Source organism: Danio rerio, chromosome 7, assembly GCF_052040795.2.
Source record: "Danio rerio strain M-AB ecotype USA chromosome 7, GRCz13ab, whole genome shotgun sequence".
NCBI classification, from domain to species: domain Eukaryota; kingdom Metazoa; phylum Chordata; class Actinopteri; order Cypriniformes; family Danionidae; genus Danio; species Danio rerio.
In genome coordinates, this window is record NC_141027.1 from 74614121 (window position 1) to 74633982 (window position 19862).

At 39.6% G+C, this 19862-nt stretch overlaps 1 protein-coding gene across 4 annotated transcripts in view; it reads right to left on the reverse strand.

Annotated features, from left to right (window-relative positions):
* The window catches only part of zfhx3b (zinc finger homeobox 3b), a 248199-nt gene that overhangs the window by 119631 nt on the left and 108706 nt on the right, over positions 1–19862 (reverse strand). For 2 of the 4 annotated variants that reach the window (XM_087258663.1, XM_087258662.1), the window contains exon 1: positions 14502–14719. The exons of the other annotated variants lie outside the window; for them this stretch is intronic. The gene's annotated coding sequence lies outside the window, so the exon portion shown is untranslated. Of the gene's footprint in view, positions 1–14501; positions 14720–19862 lie in introns of those variants that run through there. 4 annotated transcript variants of the gene reach the window in all.

A 19862-nucleotide genomic window follows, 5' to 3' on the forward strand; every position in this document is an offset into this window, starting at 1 on the left:
ATCCACTTATGTGGGCTGAAAAAACACACACCTTTCACACCCTTCGCCACTTTAACTGCCAGAGAGCCGAATACAGGCCAGGCACTCAGCGCACTCTGTGAAAACCTCCACAAATGCCCAGGGCCACGGCAGTATCGTGGTGAAGCAGCTGTAAGTTCCACAACATACTCTACACAAGTACATGGACACAAATACTTCCAGCTATGCAAGCTATTCATATACAAGTCCGTGTTGGATTCTCACTAATGCTGCAAAGGCTGCTATACAGGACAATAGTGCAAACTGCCTTCTATAACAAGGTTATTATAGTTAACTTTTAAGTTAAAAACTTTTTTCGTTAACTGTTTCGTTTACTAACTAGAACTAACTGAAAGTGTATTGTATACAGGCCCGGATTGGCTAATCGGGAGGACCGGGAGAATCCTCACGGTGGGCTGGTCCGTTTTTTGGCCGCGAGGGCCGGTGTCCCTAGCTTCAGAATCTGTTGTTCTCAGCAGTCACACTTTTTAAATTAATTCATTTATTTATTTACTTGACCACAGTCTTCTTATTCATTATTTTACCGCAGCTCTGCTCTTTTTATATATATAACCTCAATATACAACTTTTGTGGTCCAGTGGTTAGCACATTAGATTACGATGCCGCTGACCCGGGTTTGATCCTCGTCTGAGTATGTAGTTTTTTTCATTTTTATTGTTACGACATACAATACTGTTAGAGTTGTTGAATATATATATATATATATATATATATATATATATATATATATATATTTTTTTTTTTTTTTTTTTTTTTTTTTATTATTTTTTTTTTAGACAGGTGGGTCTTCAAAAATTTATTAAAGAAAAAAGTTGGCCCCGAAGTGAAAAAGGTTAAGAACCCCCGTTCTAAGTGAACCAGTTGAACTATTTGAAATAATTTGCGTCTCTATTAATCACTTATCCACAAACTACTTACTTTTAGCATGCCTGATACCCCTCTTTGACAAAAAATAAACCAATTTCCTGAGTTATTCAGTAATTGGAACAGTACACAAAGATCGGATTTGAGAACCGGTGAACTGATAATACTACGTATGTGTGATTCAGAAGGTGAACCGAACTCGAACAATGCATGACAGTCTGCTGTGTGACTGAACTAAACTTGCACAACTGCAGCGCGAGTAAACAGAGGGCTTAAATGAGAGTATCTGGCGAAACGTAAGTTTATTTCATAACAGAAAGTCATAATGGGATTTAAATAAATAAATCATGCTTCAGTTGGCTAGCAAAATGTAATTGTAAGAAACTTTTCAGATCATGGTGATGTTTTAACTGACTAAAATTAGTATTGCCGACTACATATTTTTGATATGTTGACTCCAAACATGGTAGGATTGTCACAAAAGATCTGGTTCGCGGAAAATATCTGTGTATCTAGCCCCAGAAGCAGCCTTGCACACATATTGTACTGAAGGCTGCTATCTTATGGGCTGTTGTATTTGAATTTGGGGATGGTAGTGTTCATGCGTCCTCTGAATACATGCTTCAAAATATGTGTCTTTGGTTGAGTTTCTATTATACAATATTTATTCTGATGATTTTGAATCTTGCAACTAACAAATATTATTATAAAAAATAAATGAAACTAATACTTAAACAAATAAAAACTAAACTAAAGCTAAGCATTTTCAAAATATAGAAACTAATAACAACTAGTTAATCTACCTGTAAAAACTAATTAAAACTAACTGAATTTGAAACAGTCAAAACAAAATCAACTCATGAAAAATCTCGAACTATTATATCCTTGATCTATACTCAGTGTAGTAACATAGATTTCTGGAACTAATGATTATTCTCTTGATCGATAAGGATTCTAAAACATTATGTCTGAGCAATGATTGATACATACAGGCCAAACATTCACATGCAATGTGTAGATTTATTTTTTTCCTGGCCAAAAGCCATACACATTTGTGCATGTGGTGTTTGTACGGCCACACACACAAGGCCCCCTTTTGATCCAACTCCTATTTCTACTATTAAATTTGGCAGTGCTCTTAATACAAAATTAATGCATTAAAACAGATGACTATCCAGTGGCTAAATAGCTATCAATTTCTCCCAGAGCTGACGAATTCCCACTGTGAGTGAGCCAGAGAGTGTCTGAATGTGTATTGCTTTGTAATTATCCCAATGATTCTCGGCACTTAGTGGCGAGGCCTGGTGATTTCCACTCAAACCCGCTTACACACATACATATGTCTGCTTTTTCATCATGGTGTGGACTTTCCATTCACTTTTGTTGTTTTATCAGTGAGCTAATGATATTTTCCCTATCCCAACCCTCAACACAAACCATTCCCTATTTTCATAATGCATGTTTATTACACCATTTTCCTTATATAGGGGGACGATGAGGATTGTGTGTTATTTTCTTTCATTCACTCACTTTCCTTCAACTTAGTCCCTTTATTTATAAGCAGAATGAACTGCAGATTTATATGTGTCTATGTGTTTATATGTGGTTATATACCCTTCCAGCTGCAACCCAGTTTTGGAAAACATCCATACACACTCATTTACACACACATATACTACGGCCAATTTTATTTATTCTAGTCAATTCACCTATACTGAATGTCTTTGGACTCTGGGGAAAACCCGGGGGAAACCCGCAAACATGCAAACTCCACACAGTACTGATCCAGCCGGGACTTGAACCAGTGAACATCTTGCAGTGAGGCAACAGTGCTAACCACCGGGTCACTGTGTGTTATTTTAGAGTTTACTATACATAAATTTAACACACAACAGAGAGACGTAAACTGCACTAGAACACATTTTATACCGGAACCACTGGCTACATTTCATGCTAGGTTATAATCCATTGATCTTACGAAGCGTGGGGTCACACCAGTGCCTTTAGAGCAGCAAACTAAGCTGAATTTAGCCACACTGTATGTCAACTTGATGGATACAGTCAAGTGCGATGACACCTTTTGTGTCTAGCATAATGATGTCACTGGTTAAATAACAGCCAATGAGATCACTGCTCTGCATCCTGAGAAGAGACAAAGGGATTTGCCTAATGGAAGGAAAACCCAAGCACACATGAAATGGAAAGCTACACCCTTTCTCATATCTGCATGCATGTTTGTGTCCTATTTGTAGTTTGGTGGCAAAACTTATTAAATAATGAATTTAGTGAATACAAACTAGGCTATGTTTGTTGCTAAACTTCAAAAACATACTCAATATACTTTTTAAGTGTAGTTCAGGGGTCCTGGAGGGTCGGTGTCCCTGCAGGGTTTAGCTCCAACTTCCCTCAGCACACTTGCCTGGGTGTTTCAAGTATACCTAGTAAGACGTTGATTAGCTTGTTCAGGTGTGTTTGATTAGGGTTGGAGCTAAAATCTGCAGTTCACCGGCCCTCCAGGAACAAGTTTGGAGACCACTGATAGTATAGATGTAAGGTTTTTTCAACAGTGTCAACTTTTAACCAACTCGCTGGGTACTTAATTTCTGAACGGCAGCCTGTGCAACTAACACAACAAGATGCACCCCGATTCATGTTCATCTGTCAACCCAGGCTCATTCTGAAAATGTTTCGCCATATATATATTTCTGGAGAACGCCAAATACATGCCAGGAGCTATGTTTTTTTTTTTTTTTTTGCAGTTTCTGTTTTCGTGAATCCCCTTGAGGCTGTTGTGTACGCTTTTTGAGATCTCTAATTCCAGTGCCATTTGCGGCTGCTGTTCTCACGCAAATCCACCAGAGGCCGCTTTGGACTGACTGAATGGCTGATCGATTAACTGAGCCACCCTCCTCCTTCCCTAAACCCAACCAATAGTGTTTTCAAAAGCACCAATTGCATTCAAGGCAGCCAACGTACATAGTGAGCTACTTTACAAACTGGTAACAGCGGGAAAGCCGTCCACATGGGGATAAGTGGTCAGCTGGTAACAAGCCCGGATTGGCTAATCGGAAGGACTGGGAGAATTCCCGATGGGCCGGTCCGTTTTTTGGCCATGAGGGTTGGTGTCTCTAGCTGCTTGCACTCTGCGCAGTCGCACTTTTTTCATTTAATTATTTATTTGACCTTAGCCTCACTCTTTTTATTAAATATTTTGCAGCAGCTCCGCTATTTTTATTTATTTTCTCGCAGTCCCATGAGCATAATGCAGCCTGCAGGTTAATGATGATGTAACTATCATTCAACCCCAAACAGCGGCACCTTAGTGAAAATAAGAATTTGAATAATTTATATTAATGAATATTACGCCTGCGCAGAGAAAATCAGACGGTTCACTACGTTAATAAATCTGATATAACTTCATCAGAAATCTGTAAAGGGGAGAAAAAGATTAAGCCATCAATAGAGAGTAATACTGTGGTTAAGAGTCTTGCAGGTAACAGTGCAAAACTTATCTTTAATTTCAACTGCACCAACTTAACAGCACCATTATGGTCCATTGGTTGCATTACAACACTGCCAACCCAAGTTCGAACCTCACCTGAGTAATTTATTTATTTATTTATTTCATTTCAGTGTTAAGACATATAATACTGTTTGGGTTACTTATGTAGGTGTACATATTTAATTTTTTGTGTGACCCCTGTTACAGAAGACTGGACATCTATGAAGAGTTATAGATATATATGCACAGAATATATATTCAGATATTGCAGGAAAGGACATTGTGATGCTAAAAAGAGTAGTGTTGGAGATTTAGCTACCCTTTAATGTTCTCATATTTATAAAATTTTTTTGAAGTTCTAAAGCAGCTGTTTCCTTGAAAAAGACGTGATAGTGTCATTAGAAATTGAATTAGAAATTCCGTTATTTTAATATAGTCATTGGTGAACTGAGGTGGGCCGGTCTGAGGCTTGAAACTCCAGGGCTGAAAGTCCCACTCCGGCCCTGGCTGGTAAGCACGAAAAGGATCAGCATCGTACCAGCCTGAAGCATTCCTTTTAAAGTCGAAATGCAGCCATACGTACTTCTGGCTACATAATTCGCAATCTCCAGAAATGTATATAGGGCTACGATTTATACGATCCTATGTTGACATTGGTTGTAGGGCCAATTATTGTAAATATTGTAGCAATTCTGCCACAGGCATTCGCAACGAGACTTGCTGTTTAAATATAGATATATAAAATAAATACATCTGGGGATTTCTACTAATGTGAGTTTTCTCTTATGGACAGTGTTGTAGTTCGGGTTGTACTGTTGTAATTCAAATGAATTGCATCCACAAATAAGGTTTTAACAGTACTTAGCAAAAGATCATTTGTTTGTCCTTTGTTTTACCCCCTTCGCTTCTCCGTTTATCTCCTTTCTCACTTTGCAACAGTAGTAGAAGGAGTAGCAGAACCGCGACCACAGAAGCTGCGCTCGATGCCAAGTTCAGCGGCTGGTTCAAATTAGCCACTGCGAGCGGCGACATGCCCAGACGCTGTGCTGTGGCTTGAGAGACAGCACGTACCCACCCCTTAACTGCATACCTACCACTTCCTGCACCTCTCTCCCTCTCTGCTCCGCTCTTCTCAAATAGTCGTTCTACCACTGCCCGTTATATTGCTCAGATGTTGCTCTTTCATAGCTCAGGACTTAAAAGTACGCTGTTGAGAATGCGAGCGTATAGATCTACAATTAAATAAAGAGAGAATGAATGTAGATCGTAGACAACAGATAATTCGTTGGGGGGGGGGGGGGGGGGAATCAAGATGTTTGATGATTTTAATTGAGAGCGCATTGAAATGTCTGGCTCTTAAATGAAAGACTGCGCTATCATGGTCAATCAGAGCACAATTCGTGACATTGTTCTCACATAGATTGAGGAAGAAAAGTCAATCTCCGTTTAATCTCTGTCTGGAGGAACAATCGAGACATTAAAGTGATCTAGTTTGTCATTTATCTTTGCTAAACTTTAAGTCCAGATGTGAAACAAGTTCTGCGCTTTGGTGTTTCGCAATATATTAGACTGGTTTGGATAGTACAGGGTGAGAGATAGACGCCTTTAAAACAATCCTCTCCAGCCGCTTATACCACCCCAGTGCACTTTAACAGTAAATAAAGCAATAATTATTGAATTCCTTTGGAATAAATAAGCAGCTAGAAAGTAAACAATAGGAACATAATTGTAGAAAGAAGGCAATCAATGCCTGCAGTCATTTGGCTAGTGTTGATTATGCGTACGCTCGTTTGTGTATGTTTCTTTGTGTCTTTGAGTAAAAAGCAATAGCGGTTAGAGGGAGGGTGTAGTGACAAGCAGTTAAATAATACCCTCTCGCATACACCGGAGCAAAACAAGCGTGGGGTAATCCTTCCTCCAGTAATGCCCCTGCATTTCCAAACAATGGTTCTCAATCAGCTGATCAATGTGTCCACATAATTCATTGGGCGAATCGGCCTGGCTGCGGAAAGAAGAGAGCGAGGGAACTCTATATAAGGGCGGTAGAGATATCAATACCACAGATTGGAGATAATACAGCGTGGCAATGCCCACCGAGGCCTTTTTTTCCACCAAGTACACCTAACACTTGATGATTTTCAGTTAAAATAAAAACTTGTATATTCCTTATACACCCATCACACATTTTACAACACACGACTCAGAGATCATGCAGGAAATTACGATTAATCCAGGGTTGGGCAAACTAAAAAGAGTTGCAAAACTATATTAATCGCTAGACGTCGCCTTCCACCATGAAGAGCTAATTAACAGCTTAACCTCCTGTTGTTTTTATGAATGCAAGCCCTGTAGCGCCAAGCCGCATACAGCCCCGTAGTACAATAACTCTGCCTGCAGGAGGCGACAGCTGTGTGGAGCTCTAGGGGCAACACACACAGCTGTTCCAACTGTCCCTAGACATCTGCGGCCGCCTGGTGCCATCTGGAAATTTAGGAGGGCAGTTTGGGACCTGTACAGAACCTCCTTCCCCCCCTCTGCAACATCCCATAACTAACCCTCCATTTTGGTAAGAGACGGTGTTGCTAATTATTAGGACAGGACAGTGAAAGAATTCTGCGTATGTCTCGGGGCATGCAGACAGGAGACAGACACAATCAATTGAGAGACATTCAGAGGTACTTAGACCGTTCAATGATGTCTTATTTGTTATATTAGCTGAAAACACATGACTTGTGCTGGTGATCTAAAAAGAGCGGAGTGATTTATAAGGATAAAAAAAACATACCTGCAAAAGAAACAAGTAGCAGGAATCAAACAGCTGGAGATTTTGAATCAGTGTTGTGATTCTGCTTGTGATAGTACGTGTCACATCATTGCAGCCACTGTTACAATAACTTTCAGAACTTTGCTGAAACTGAGGGTAGTTAGAAACTTTGTTAGAACGCGTAGGTTTTTTAAAGATTAGCCATGTGAATAAAGAATTAATATGTTTTCCACATATTTCTAGTGCCTTGGACTGATTTCTGTTGGTTGTTCGAAGCTGTTGGTCTATATATGGATGCCAACCCAGGCTCATTCTGAAAATGTACCACTATATACATTTCTGGAGAGCGCTAAATACGTCCACGGAGTTATGTTTTTTGCAGGTCTTGTTTTTGTGAATCCACCAGAGGCCGCTGTGTACGTTTATTAAGATCTCAAATTTCTCTTGCGAGTGCCATTCGTGCCTGCTGTTCTCGTATAAATCTACTAGAGGCTGCTGTCATCTGACTTATTGACCAATCAACCCACCCTCATCCTTTTTTAAACCCAACCAATAGTGTTTTCAAAAGCACCGATTGACCCGTCCACCCACTTCCTTAAACCCAACCAGTCCTCGCACGAGTTTTAGCACGTTTTCAGTTATTTACTTTCATGTTATTTACTTGTTTATTTTTTGGCTTCTGTTTTTGTCTTACGCGCTTTCTAGAACCGTTCTTCACCGTACTCGAACCCCCTCGTTATAATCAACTTCTCTCTGCATCTTAAGTTCACCAACGTACATGGCGAGCTAACTGGACAAACTGGTAACACCGGGAAAGCCTTGCACATGGAGGTAAGCAGTCAGCTGGTAAGCTTGAAAAGGAATGGCGTCATACCACCCAGTAGCCTTTGTTTTAAAGACGAAATGCAGCTATACGCAGCTCTGGCTACATATTTCACATTCTCCAGAAATGTATATAGGGCTACGTTTTCAGAATGAGCCTATGTTGATGGATGCACAAGTTAGGAAGGTAATTAACTAAGGAAATGACTCAAGAATTTACTTTATTTCACATTTCAAGAGCAATAATTGTGTGTAAGGGATTAAAAGTGTATGTTTGCTACGCTGATAAACATGTGTTAAACTTATAATCTTTTAAATGCCTCATTGGTATTTCAAGTTTACTTGACACTGTTGTCATGACATGACACACACACAGTGTATGACGTTTGTCGCAATTGGGTACCACTCTTCATCACAGTGAGTGTTTGAATAGGCGAGGATGCCAGTTTCCAGCTGATGAAGAAAATAAAGCTTTTGATTTAAGTTGATTGGACAAAAAATGTGTGCTTCCATTTTGCTACAATCCAGCACAAAACTGTTCTGAGGTGCGTTTTCCAAACAACAACATAACTTACGGCTGAACTATCATAGTACGATGCATCACATGGGAAAAGAATTAAATAGTGATGAGTGTTTCCCAAAACCATAGTTTCTCTGTTGCAGATACATCACTTGAACCATTTTAGTTATAATGTAAAACAGCCATAATGACGCTCAAACAGGTGAAGTATCAACTTCTTTGAAAGTAAAACCCCATAATTTATTTGTGCAAATTATAATGTTTTACACGCACACGCATTAAAAAAATATCCAATATTAGTTTTGGTATTAGTCTCGTTTCCCATATTAATTGAAATATACACAAAGTAACATAACCTGCTTTTAAATATTAGGTCAGCTATAGCTTTCGTCATGAGCGATTGCTGCGTTCAAAATGGCATAAATGTTTTCAAAGTCCACTACTAAGGGAACGCAATGTCAATATAAAGATCGCTAAAACTGAACTGTGGAAAATACTTGGAAAGTAAATTACACCTGAGGCCATACTCACACTATGTACAGTTACCTCGAACCGTCTCCCTTCTCCCCCCACGGCCTACACTCACATTACAATTGGGCCTGGGCACGCTTACGTTATTGTTGATGTGCTGGTGGTCAGAAGCGCTCTCGCTCAGCACAGTAGGGATTTCTTTAGATATATCGTTTGGGATGCAGTGACACGCAGTCAGATATTTTGCAGAACTTTATATATTTCGCACTTTTGACGCTCATAAACAATCATAAAGCTCTCGTGCTGCAGGAATTAGGAGTTCTGCTGAAGGTGCGCAGCTGTCGTGCAGTGAGGGGTTTGCATTTTTAATAAACTATGACAGTTTGCGTTCATTGAACAGTAAGAATGATTAATAAATCCATATGAAACAGTCCCTTAAAAGTCACGTCTCGCTTTCAGTTTCAGGCTTTGGCGTGTTTTGCAAAGCCCAAGTGAACCGCGCTCAGGTACACCTCTTCCAACCGGGCCAGGGCCGGCGAAGTGCACCGTGCCTGAGCCCGATTCAGCGCACTCACACTTCTCAAACGATCCGGGAAAGTGTGAGTAGGCCCTAAGAGAGATGACTTTAATGTTTTTTTTTTTTTTAATTCAATAAAATATTCAATTAAATAATTCAGAGTTTAAATGCTGGAAGGTTCGGAAGGAATAGGGCATATAGGGGAGATAAATGGAAATAGAACACAACCAGGAACTATGCCTCTTACTACAGCTATAGAGGGAGAGTTTGCGACGCAGTTTGCGAATGTTCGTTGGAGCGATGGATTCGGTAAACACCAAATCAACAAACTATGTTTGTAACGACGCAACATGCGACCTTATTTAGCTAACGATGGTTTTCGGAAACGCACCCTGTTTGATTTGTAATGAAATGGCTAGAGTTGTGACAAGTGGAAATGTCAAACGTCACTATAAAAAAACATGTTTTAGGCAGCTGATGACAGACAGACAGTGCCATTTGTCACATTGGACTGCTTTTATTTGTACCATGTTACTTTTGATCTAACTTTTCCTCTTTGGTTAAGTTTTACTTATAAAAACTAGGCTGGTGAAACTTAATTTAAAGGGCACCTATGGTGAAAAATCTACTTTTCAAGCTGTTTGGACAGACTTGTGTGTAAGTATAGTGTATATACTGTCATATTGAGGTGATATAAACACACCCAGACCTTTTTTTTTTTTTTTTTTTCAAAAAAAAACAGCAACAACCTTTTCCCAGCTATAATACAGACATTTAAAACAGCTATAATAAATACTCTAATGGGTGTTTTGAGCTGAAACTTTACAGACACATTCTGGGGACACAAAAGACTTATAATAAATATGAAAAAAGGGGTAACCTATGTGCCCTTTAAATGTCACAAGTCGAATTGCCACTTTTGCAATTGTTATTTATGTATTCTTTAATGCTAAAGGCATGTGGTTGATTTTTGTACATGCATGTTTATTACAAAAGAGTTTTGATATAACCAATTTTTTTTGACTTTGATGAATTTCAGATTTAGACCTTTGAATTGATTTCTTTTCTAAATCTTCTAAGAAGTTTGTGAGATCAAAACTTTCTGTCCAATTTCCTTTGGGGACTGATATAAAATTCTCCAAAAATAAAAAGTGGAAGGATCCTGAATTATGAGTTCACCATAGACAAACCCTTACCATTAACTGTAAACACTATAATAAAAAGTACACATAAACACTATGAAAAGGACACCCGCAGTATTATCTCCTCAGGTTTGTATTATCTAGCTTTCACCTCCAGCGTTCCTTGTTAGTCGGCGTGAATATTTCATTACCACATAATTGGTTGATGCTCGAGGCTAGGTTATAAAGCAGTAAGAATGCTCCACTCTTCCTTGTTCTTCTTTTCTAAAATTCACAAAGGGCAGTCTGGATTCAGAGGCATGGTGTGTTTGAACTGGTCTCAGATGAGGAAATGTTTGAGTTGCCAGGCTCTGCCCCTCTCTCATCTGCCCGGCTTCACCTTCACCCACAGGACTGGCGTAATGAGAGGGCCTGATCGTGGCCCTGTGCCAGAGTAAATATTTAAGCTCAGCTTAAAGGGCCTGTCTTTTATTAGCTGTGTTGGGCCTACAATGGCGCAACAGGCCCTAAGAGTTCTCACCTTCTTAAACATGCAAATGAATAAGCGGGGGTAGGACGGGGGTGGTTACTTTGGGCAGCTTATTTGCATAGCACATGCGTATGAGTGTATGAGGGCTATGTAGTGGTAACACAAACTTTGAGCACTTATCCATTTCTAGTGGCTCTCTCTGTTTGCCTTTACTTAAAGGGACAGTTCACCCAAAAATGACCTCATAATTCACTCTCCCTCATGTGGTGTATAACCTTTATGAGTTTATTTCTTCTGTTTAACATAAAAGCAGATAATTTGATTATCAATGATTCCATGATAGCAGAAAAAAAAATAATCAAACCAAATCTTTTGTGTTCAAAAGAATATAAAAACTTAAACAGGTTTTGATCAAGTTAGGGGTGATTAAATAAAGACAGAATTTTCTGTTTTGGTTAAACTATCCCTTTAATGGCTTTGACTTTTATGGACTTCATAAAGTTCTAATAGTATAGGGTACTATAATACTGATAATTAAATTGAGAAAGTTACTGGTTACTTGTGTATTTACTTATAGGACATTCTACCAGATTAAAAAAACAACAACAACATAAAGTCATACAGATCAATGATAGAAATCACTGTCAGTTTCTCCTCCCTTAAATGATGTCACTTTCAAATGTATTGCACACATTAAATGTTAAATTTAATGCAAATGTGACAGGACTGCGGGGGTGTGGTGGCGTAATAGGTAGTGCTGTCGCCTCACAGCAAGAAGATTGCTGGTTCGAGCCTTGGCTGTGTCAGTTGCCATTTCTGTGTGGAGTTTGCATGTTCTCCCTGCATTCGCGTGAGTTTCCTCGAGGTGCTCCAGTTTTCCCCACAGTCCAAAGACATGTGGTACTGGTGAATTTGGTAAGCTAAATTGTCCGTAGTGTATGTGTGTGAATGAGTGTCTATGGGTGTTTCCCACTGATGGGTTGCAGCTGCAAGGGCATCCGCTGCGTAAAACATATGCTGGATAAGTTGGTGGTTCATTCCGCTGTGGCGACCCCTGAGTAATACAGTGCATAAGCAGAAAAGAAAACGAATGATTGAATGATAGGACAAACAGAAACATGGGGACATTTGTAAATGTATTTGTATTATATATTTGTAGTATTTATTTGTAGAATTTATTTATTATTTTAGACATTTTTGGGATGATTTTTTTTTTTATTTCCTGTATTTGTGTTTTTATTTCAGGGACAGATAATGTACGTTTCTGGTAGAATGTCCCTTATACATACATCATTATTAGTTAGGATATAATTTTAGTACTATTTTGATTACCAACAATGCTATGTAGGTTTCCTGAAGTTTGAGATATTTCATTACATATATACACACACACTAATGATCAAAAGTTGGGGGTCAGATTTTTTAAAGAAAATTATTCTGTTTATCAAGTTTATTAAATTTATTAAATGTAAAAAAAATGTTAAATATTTATTAAAATGTTAAATAACAATAATAATTTTTATTGTACATAGTTTCAAATAAAATTATTGCACCAGTCATTAATGCTTTTATTACTATTACCATTAACACTAATACTAAAACTAATAATAATAACACTTATTTTTATTATTATTATTAATTATTATTATTATTATTATTATTATTATTATTATTATTATTATTATTATTAATAGTAGTAGTAGTAATAATAATAATAATAATAATAATAATAATAATAATAATAATAATACTATAGTGATTTCTAAAAAATCATGTGACTGAAGAAATAAGCTGAAGTCATCTTTTAAATAAATGGAATAAATTTGAATAAATTATTCAATTAAATTATAAACTACTTTTGGTAACTACTACATTATTTTATAGTGCAATAACATTTGGATAGTATATATATATATATATATATATATATATATATATATATATATATATATATATATATATATATATATATATATATATATATATATACACACACACACACACACACACACACACACACACATAAAATATATAAGTATCGTATTATAGTATAAATATAGTATAATCAGTTTTGTAGTTTGTAGGACTTTAAAAATATCTAATTGATAAATAAACAAATTTATTGCCTTTCATCAAGATTTTTAAACAACTCTGAAACACCCGGTCCATCCCATAAACTTGGCCCTTCTCTCTTTAAGCAGAATACACACGATGCTGAAAACATTAGCGGATCTGTCATCAGTGCTGACTCATTAGCTTCCGAAAGAAAGAAATACAACTTCACTTTCCATAAAAAAAGAAACAAAGTGCTCATTGATCAGAGTGATCAATAGTGGCTCGATAACCTAAGCCCTCATCATTCCAAGTCCAGCATAATTACAGCGAGAGATATGGTCGTTATCACAAAAAAAAAAAATCAAAAAAAGGCACAAGCCTAATTGGAGGCAGCTCCATCACTTTAGTGTCGCTGGGCAATACAAACAATATGCAGGGCCCTATGAAGGACCTCTGCATGCAAGTCCCAAAATAACTTGCCCACGCCATCGGCCCCTGTGCCATATCAGAGGTCGCGTTGATAGCTGCCTATTTGGTGGCATTTAATTCCATGCGTTGCTACTGAATCAGCACAGCAAAGCTTTCTATCATTCTTAATATAAATTGTTAGTAACAGAATCACATTAAGCCACCAACGGGATGCCTTGTAATTTTAATTAATCACATGTGAAGAATGTTTTGTCCATATGAGATCAGCAGTCACTTCAGACAAAAATACAGACGCTTTTACTCACCAAAGTGTCAGAGAAAGAGCAAAGGTCCTTAAAAGTGACAGGTTATGTCAGTATGACATTAGTTGGCAGAAAACTGAACCCTGTTTTGATTTTGAACTGGCTGTGCATGCAAACTACATTGCGGGGTTACAGCGCCACAGCGTACAAAGTGCTAACAGACAGATACGGCTAGAAACGGAGCATGCTGCTAACAGAGAGGCCCTCGCTCATCCTCCAGCTCAAGTTTCTGTGTCACTTCACTTTACACTGCATGTGCAATGAGCGGCTGGAGCCATAAGTGCACTTGGCCATGGCATTATGAGAGAAGTGTATACAGTTTCTAAACTGGCTCTATGTCTCTCGCTCTTGCCTTCTCCCTCCCCTGCATTCTCCACCAAAGTGCCGGGAGCACCATGCTTGTAAAAGTAACCACAGCTCTTTAAGAGGCTCATGTATTTACAAACGGAGGTATGTCGAAATCAAAGGCATTACCACATGACATAACACATCAAGCAGCCAGCGGATAGAGAATTTATAGGGCGGATTCGAACATGGGTGGTGCGCCCAGGAACTATGCCATTGTTTGATCATGCACAGCCACAAGCAAGTACAACTCACTCACCTATGACAGGTCCTGAGTTCACTGGTTCACTGGCGCCAACCCCCACCTTTTACTGCCTCTCTCTTAGTCAGGTGGTTACAGGTGCAGAGTGCTATTGTTTTCTACTTCCTGTTGTTCCTCCACTTACTGATTTCTCCTCGCATGTTGCTTTTGGAAGTAAGGCTTTGTCTGCTTATGTAAGCCTAGCTGCTCTCACTCCACATCCCTGCACCTCTTGTGAAGTACAGCAGTTAAATCTGTTGAGTTCTGTCCTGGTTGGATCTAAAGAATCTCTCTCTCTCTCTCTCTCTTGCTCCCTCCATCCCTCCCCCTCTTCCCCTCTGTTGCTGTTCTGCCTAATCTCACCTCAGTTTTTATTTCACCCGCCTTCATCTGCTGAGGACTAAAAATACATGATAAATGGTACATGATATTTTAAAGTCTTATCTCTTATCTGTTCTTACAAGGGAATAATAGGGTAGTTAATCCTGAAGATCTCCCTCAAATTGATTAATCAGCACATGCGGACAATCAAATAAATGATTAATATTCTCCAGACCTGCGGTCGGACAGTTACCCCCCAAAGCATCAGTAATAATTCAGTAACCCTTCCCAGACCGAAGCCGCGTCTGCCTGCTCAGCAGCAGCTCTCTGATGCGGTGGGAGATCTTTGAAGTTGGTGCATAACAAACTCTCCGCGCTCTACGTGTGGCTTTACCTGTAGATTAGAGCAGTGGTCCTCAACCGCCGGGCCCGGTCCGTGGATCAATTGGTAACGGGCTGCACAAGAAATCAGTAATTATTTCCTTTTTATTTATTTTCTGAGTCTGAACGATCTTTTACTGTGAAAAATGTCCGTATGACCGTCACTTGAATGCCCAATTTTAACCTTCAAGCAGCAAAATGAGTAAGAAACAGACGTCTTTGGAAAGTTTCTTTGCTAAGGGGAAAAGGCCCAGTGAAGGACCCACGAACTGCCAAAGAATGGATCCGCAACCCATTTGTCAACAAACCAGGTGAATCCACCATGTCGGTGCTAGAAGATCAACTGCTGGAGATTGCAAATGACGGCGGCCTTTTAAGGGCCGTTCGCATATCGCGTCTTTTCTAGAGTTCGCACAAGTTGTGCGTGACGTACTTGCACCTTCCAAACGCACCCAGTTGAATAAATCCCGCGAGGGCACCACAAATAACGTGACAAGAATTCACCGATAACCTACTATGGCAAGCCATTTTAGCATTTAAACCTTTGTTCTGACTATCCATAAATATATTAAGAGATATCTCTAATTATATTTTGACTAGTCATAATTATAATTCGACTAGTCAGAATGAAAATTAGAGATATCGGCAATTACAATTGTACTAGTACAAAATCAGATTGGAGATATCTGCAAATATATTACGACTAGTCATATTCCTCCATTGACTTCCATTGCAAAATATTTGCAGATATCTCTAAATGTATTTCGACTAGTCCAAAATCCAATTCAAGATATCTACAACTGTAAGTCGACAAGTAGTAAATTATTAGAGATATCCTCAAATATATTTGTAGATATCTCTAAATATGACGAATTAAAGATATCTCTAAATGTATTATGACTAGTAAAAACTCTGAATTGTTACTAGTCAAAATTCATTTAGAGATATCTCTAATTACAATTGTGACTAGTCAAAACTCATTTAGAGATATCTGCAAATATTTTGCAATGGAAGTCAATGGAGGAATATGACTAGTCATAATATATTTGCAGATATCTCCAATCTGATTTCGTACTAGTACAATTGTAATTGCAAATATCTCTAATTGTCATTCTGACTAGTCTAATTATAATTATGACTAGTCAAAATATAATTAGAGATATCTCTAAATATATTTATGGATAGTCAGAACAAAGGTTTAAATGCTTAAAAAGGCTTGCCATAAACCTACACATTTTGGTCGACTAATTACCTCAGACAACAAAGAACATCCAACCACCGCAGTGCTTTGTCATGTTCTTAAAATATAACACTTGTATCAAAAGGACGGCACTGTTTTGTGAACTTGTTATCCTGTCAAACGGTTGATGGTAGCCTAGGCACCTACAAACCACCTCCCATGGTCAATGGTTAAATTGTCAAGCTTTTACCAGTCCGTGGTGATGAAAAGCTTAAGGACCACTGGATTAGACCACAACAGTTGGCGAAGCCAGAAAGACATGGCAGTTTTCGGCTAATGGAGCTGGATGCAGACAAAAAAGTAGCTGCATATCATTGAATGTCTGCACCATGATGCCTGACAGGTGTTCGGCAGTTTCTATTAGGCTACTTGAACGGCATTTCTTAGAAACCAGTTAGTCGGGATTAAGACTAATTAGTCAAAATGATGTTGTGGTGAAAGCAAACATGTCAAATAAGTGAACAGCATACAGTACACAAAAAAGTCCCTATGGCCTGCAAAGAAGCAACATTAAAGTTAGTGGGTAGCGCTGTCGCCTCAAAGCAACAAGGTCACTGGTTCAAGCCTCGGCTGGGTCAGTTGGCATTTCTATGTGGAGTTTGCATGTTCTCCCCAAGTTGGCATGGTTTACTCCGGGTGCTCCGGTTTCCCCCACAGTCTAAACACATGTGCTATAGGTGAATTTGGTAAGCTAAATTGTTCATATGAGTGTGTTTGGGTGTTTCCCAGTGATGAGTTGCAGCTGGAAGGGCATCAGCTGTGTACAACATATGCAGGATGTGTTGGTGGTTCATTCCGCTGTGATTAATAAAAGAAAAATGAAATTAAGTTACACAAAGGGGGTCGTGTAGAAATGCATCCGGCTTGCTATCTCTGTGTCACTCCGGTTTTATATTCCTCTCAGACAGATGTCTTTGGACAGCATGTTTAGCAGTGGCTTTCCCTACACTCGCACCCGGGGCACACCCTGTCCCAGTGATGGATTCCCTGTTTATTCAGCTATTTTTAGGACAAAAGGAGAAGATCTCCATGGAGAATGATTCCCTTTCTCCACTATTACTGAGTTCGCTAACCCTCCCACAGGGGTCAACAAACAACCCTCCTCCCCAAGCCGACCGCATCTGCCAGCTTGTGCATTTATTAATGTGCGAGTGGCCCGGGCCTGGACACTCCTTGGACTACCGGGCTATCTGCGCATGCGTGCGTCTGAGCAAACATATGTTAAGGTGTCACAGCTTTACCATGTGGACTGGCATTAGCAGTCCCACGCTAGTGCTGACCCTTAACCGTCTACCCCCACCTTGGCCTTTGTGTTGGTCGCCTGGCTGGCTAGCCTGTGCAGCTGTCTGCAGTCCTCTTCACGGACAGTCTGTCTTGTCTCCATGCTCCTGCTTTGAACACTGCTATACATAACTTCACAGTGTGCATACTTCGAAACCTGAGCAGCACCTGCATTCTGCCACTCAACCTGGGTTACTCGACGGGGCGATGCAGTTTCATTAGCACAAAGACACGGTATTAAACTAATCCATGTGTCTCTCGTGCTGTGGCCTGAGCCCAGTACAGCGTCAGCAGGGGCACCATTAGCCTTTCAGCGAGAGCAGGCCGATCTGAAACCCTGCCAATATGTCTGTTGATGTATGGCCTTGAGCTCTAATAGGTATAAGCGTGGTGTGCGGGGCAGCGTTGCGAGAAGCCAGGCTTTTCCTTAACCGATACAGTTAACTTTGATCTTGTCTTAGCATGGCCTGTTTATAAATCAGCCATGCAAATATTTATGAGCTGGATGGGAGAAAATGGCTGGTCTGGTTTATATCCATGGCCCTCTATTCTTCTTTGCCGCTTCGTCCTACTCCCTCCCTCCACCTCTTCCTCCTTTCTGGCTCATGTGTCGATGAGGATGCCACACCAGTGGGGTGAGAGAGCACAGACCCCAGGCCACATCTATCATGACTGCGCTGTCCGACTTTATTGGCTGGTCATGGAGCGCAGGTCAAAGACTCTTCAGCGGAGGGCAGGAGACATTTAGATGTCCAGGAGATTGAAGGGTTTCTAGCTCAGTGTGGATCTGGTCTAGGTAAGGTGAAGTCTGTGTCTTGTCCAGTAAGTCCCAATAAATAACACAAGGTAACACTGCCTTTTGCTTACACCCTGCACACCTATCTGTATCTGCCTGCTGTTCTCACTATGGGACAGCCCGCACTGGCAGATGCACAGGCTTTAATTGCTCCCCCCAGTCCTGACCTCTGCTCCTGATCACCCTCTGATATACAGCATCTCTATTAAGCTGGGAAGTAGGTAAATATTCTCCTAAAGACCGTCGGTCTTAACGACACTACTGAAAATGGAGGGAAAAAAAATCAATCGCCTTTTTTTTTCTTTTGTCCTTCGCCACCTCTATTAGTTTTCCCAGTTTATCTGATGTCGGGATCCAAAATCGTAGAGACCGGTACAGATGAGGAAAGGAGGACTGCTTGGTATAGGACTGCATGGATGTCTGGTTGCTTGAAAAATCTAGCTTTGCTGTGATGTAGTAGTAGCCATGTTTGCGGAGAATGTGTTAAAAGAATGGACGAGGATGCTAATATTTCTTTCAAAGGGACAAATTGATGGGCTCTTAGGTCTTGTTAGGCTTGATGACAACATGCAATGCAGACACAAAACTGCAACACTGTGTGTGTATTTGAAAGTGCAAGTGAGTTAAAGGGGGGCAGTGGTGATGGTAGTGGTGAACTGGCTTGTCGATCGATGCTGTGATTGGCAGTTAATGGCTTTTCCTGTTCTGCCTTCGTAACCTCGCTCTGATGACTGTTGCTTCTGATCAGATATGGCAGATTACGTTTGATTTTTGTATGTAAAGCCCAGACTTCTCGGAGATGGCTTCATCATGTTAAATCATTTAAAACGTAAGGTAAATACTAGTATATCTTCCATGCCCAGGCAAAGAAGTGAAGCTTTAGCATCTTGACAAACCCTACACTCTCAGAAATAAAGGTACACGAGCTGTCACTGGGGTGGTACCTTTTCGAAAGGTACAAATTTGTACCTAAAAGGTCCATATTAGCATCTCAAGGGTACATAATAGTACCTAACATTCTATAAAAACAACACTTTTGTACTTTTTAGGTACTAATATGTACCCTTGAGGTATGAATTTGGATCTTTTAGGTACAAATTTGTACCTTTTGAAAAGGTATCACCCCAGTGACAGATCGCGTACCTTTATTTCTGAGAGTGTAGGACTTCTTTCAAGGAAAGCACTGATTTCCAATTTTAAACAACACTTTTCTGAATTTAATTGTAGAAGATGAAGGGATGGTTCAACTAAAAATGTAAATTAACTTATCATTTACTCTCCTTTTTGGTGTTAAACGGATCATGAACTGAGAAAACAACATTGCCTTAACCTTTTGACATGTAAGAGGTCAAGGTACTAT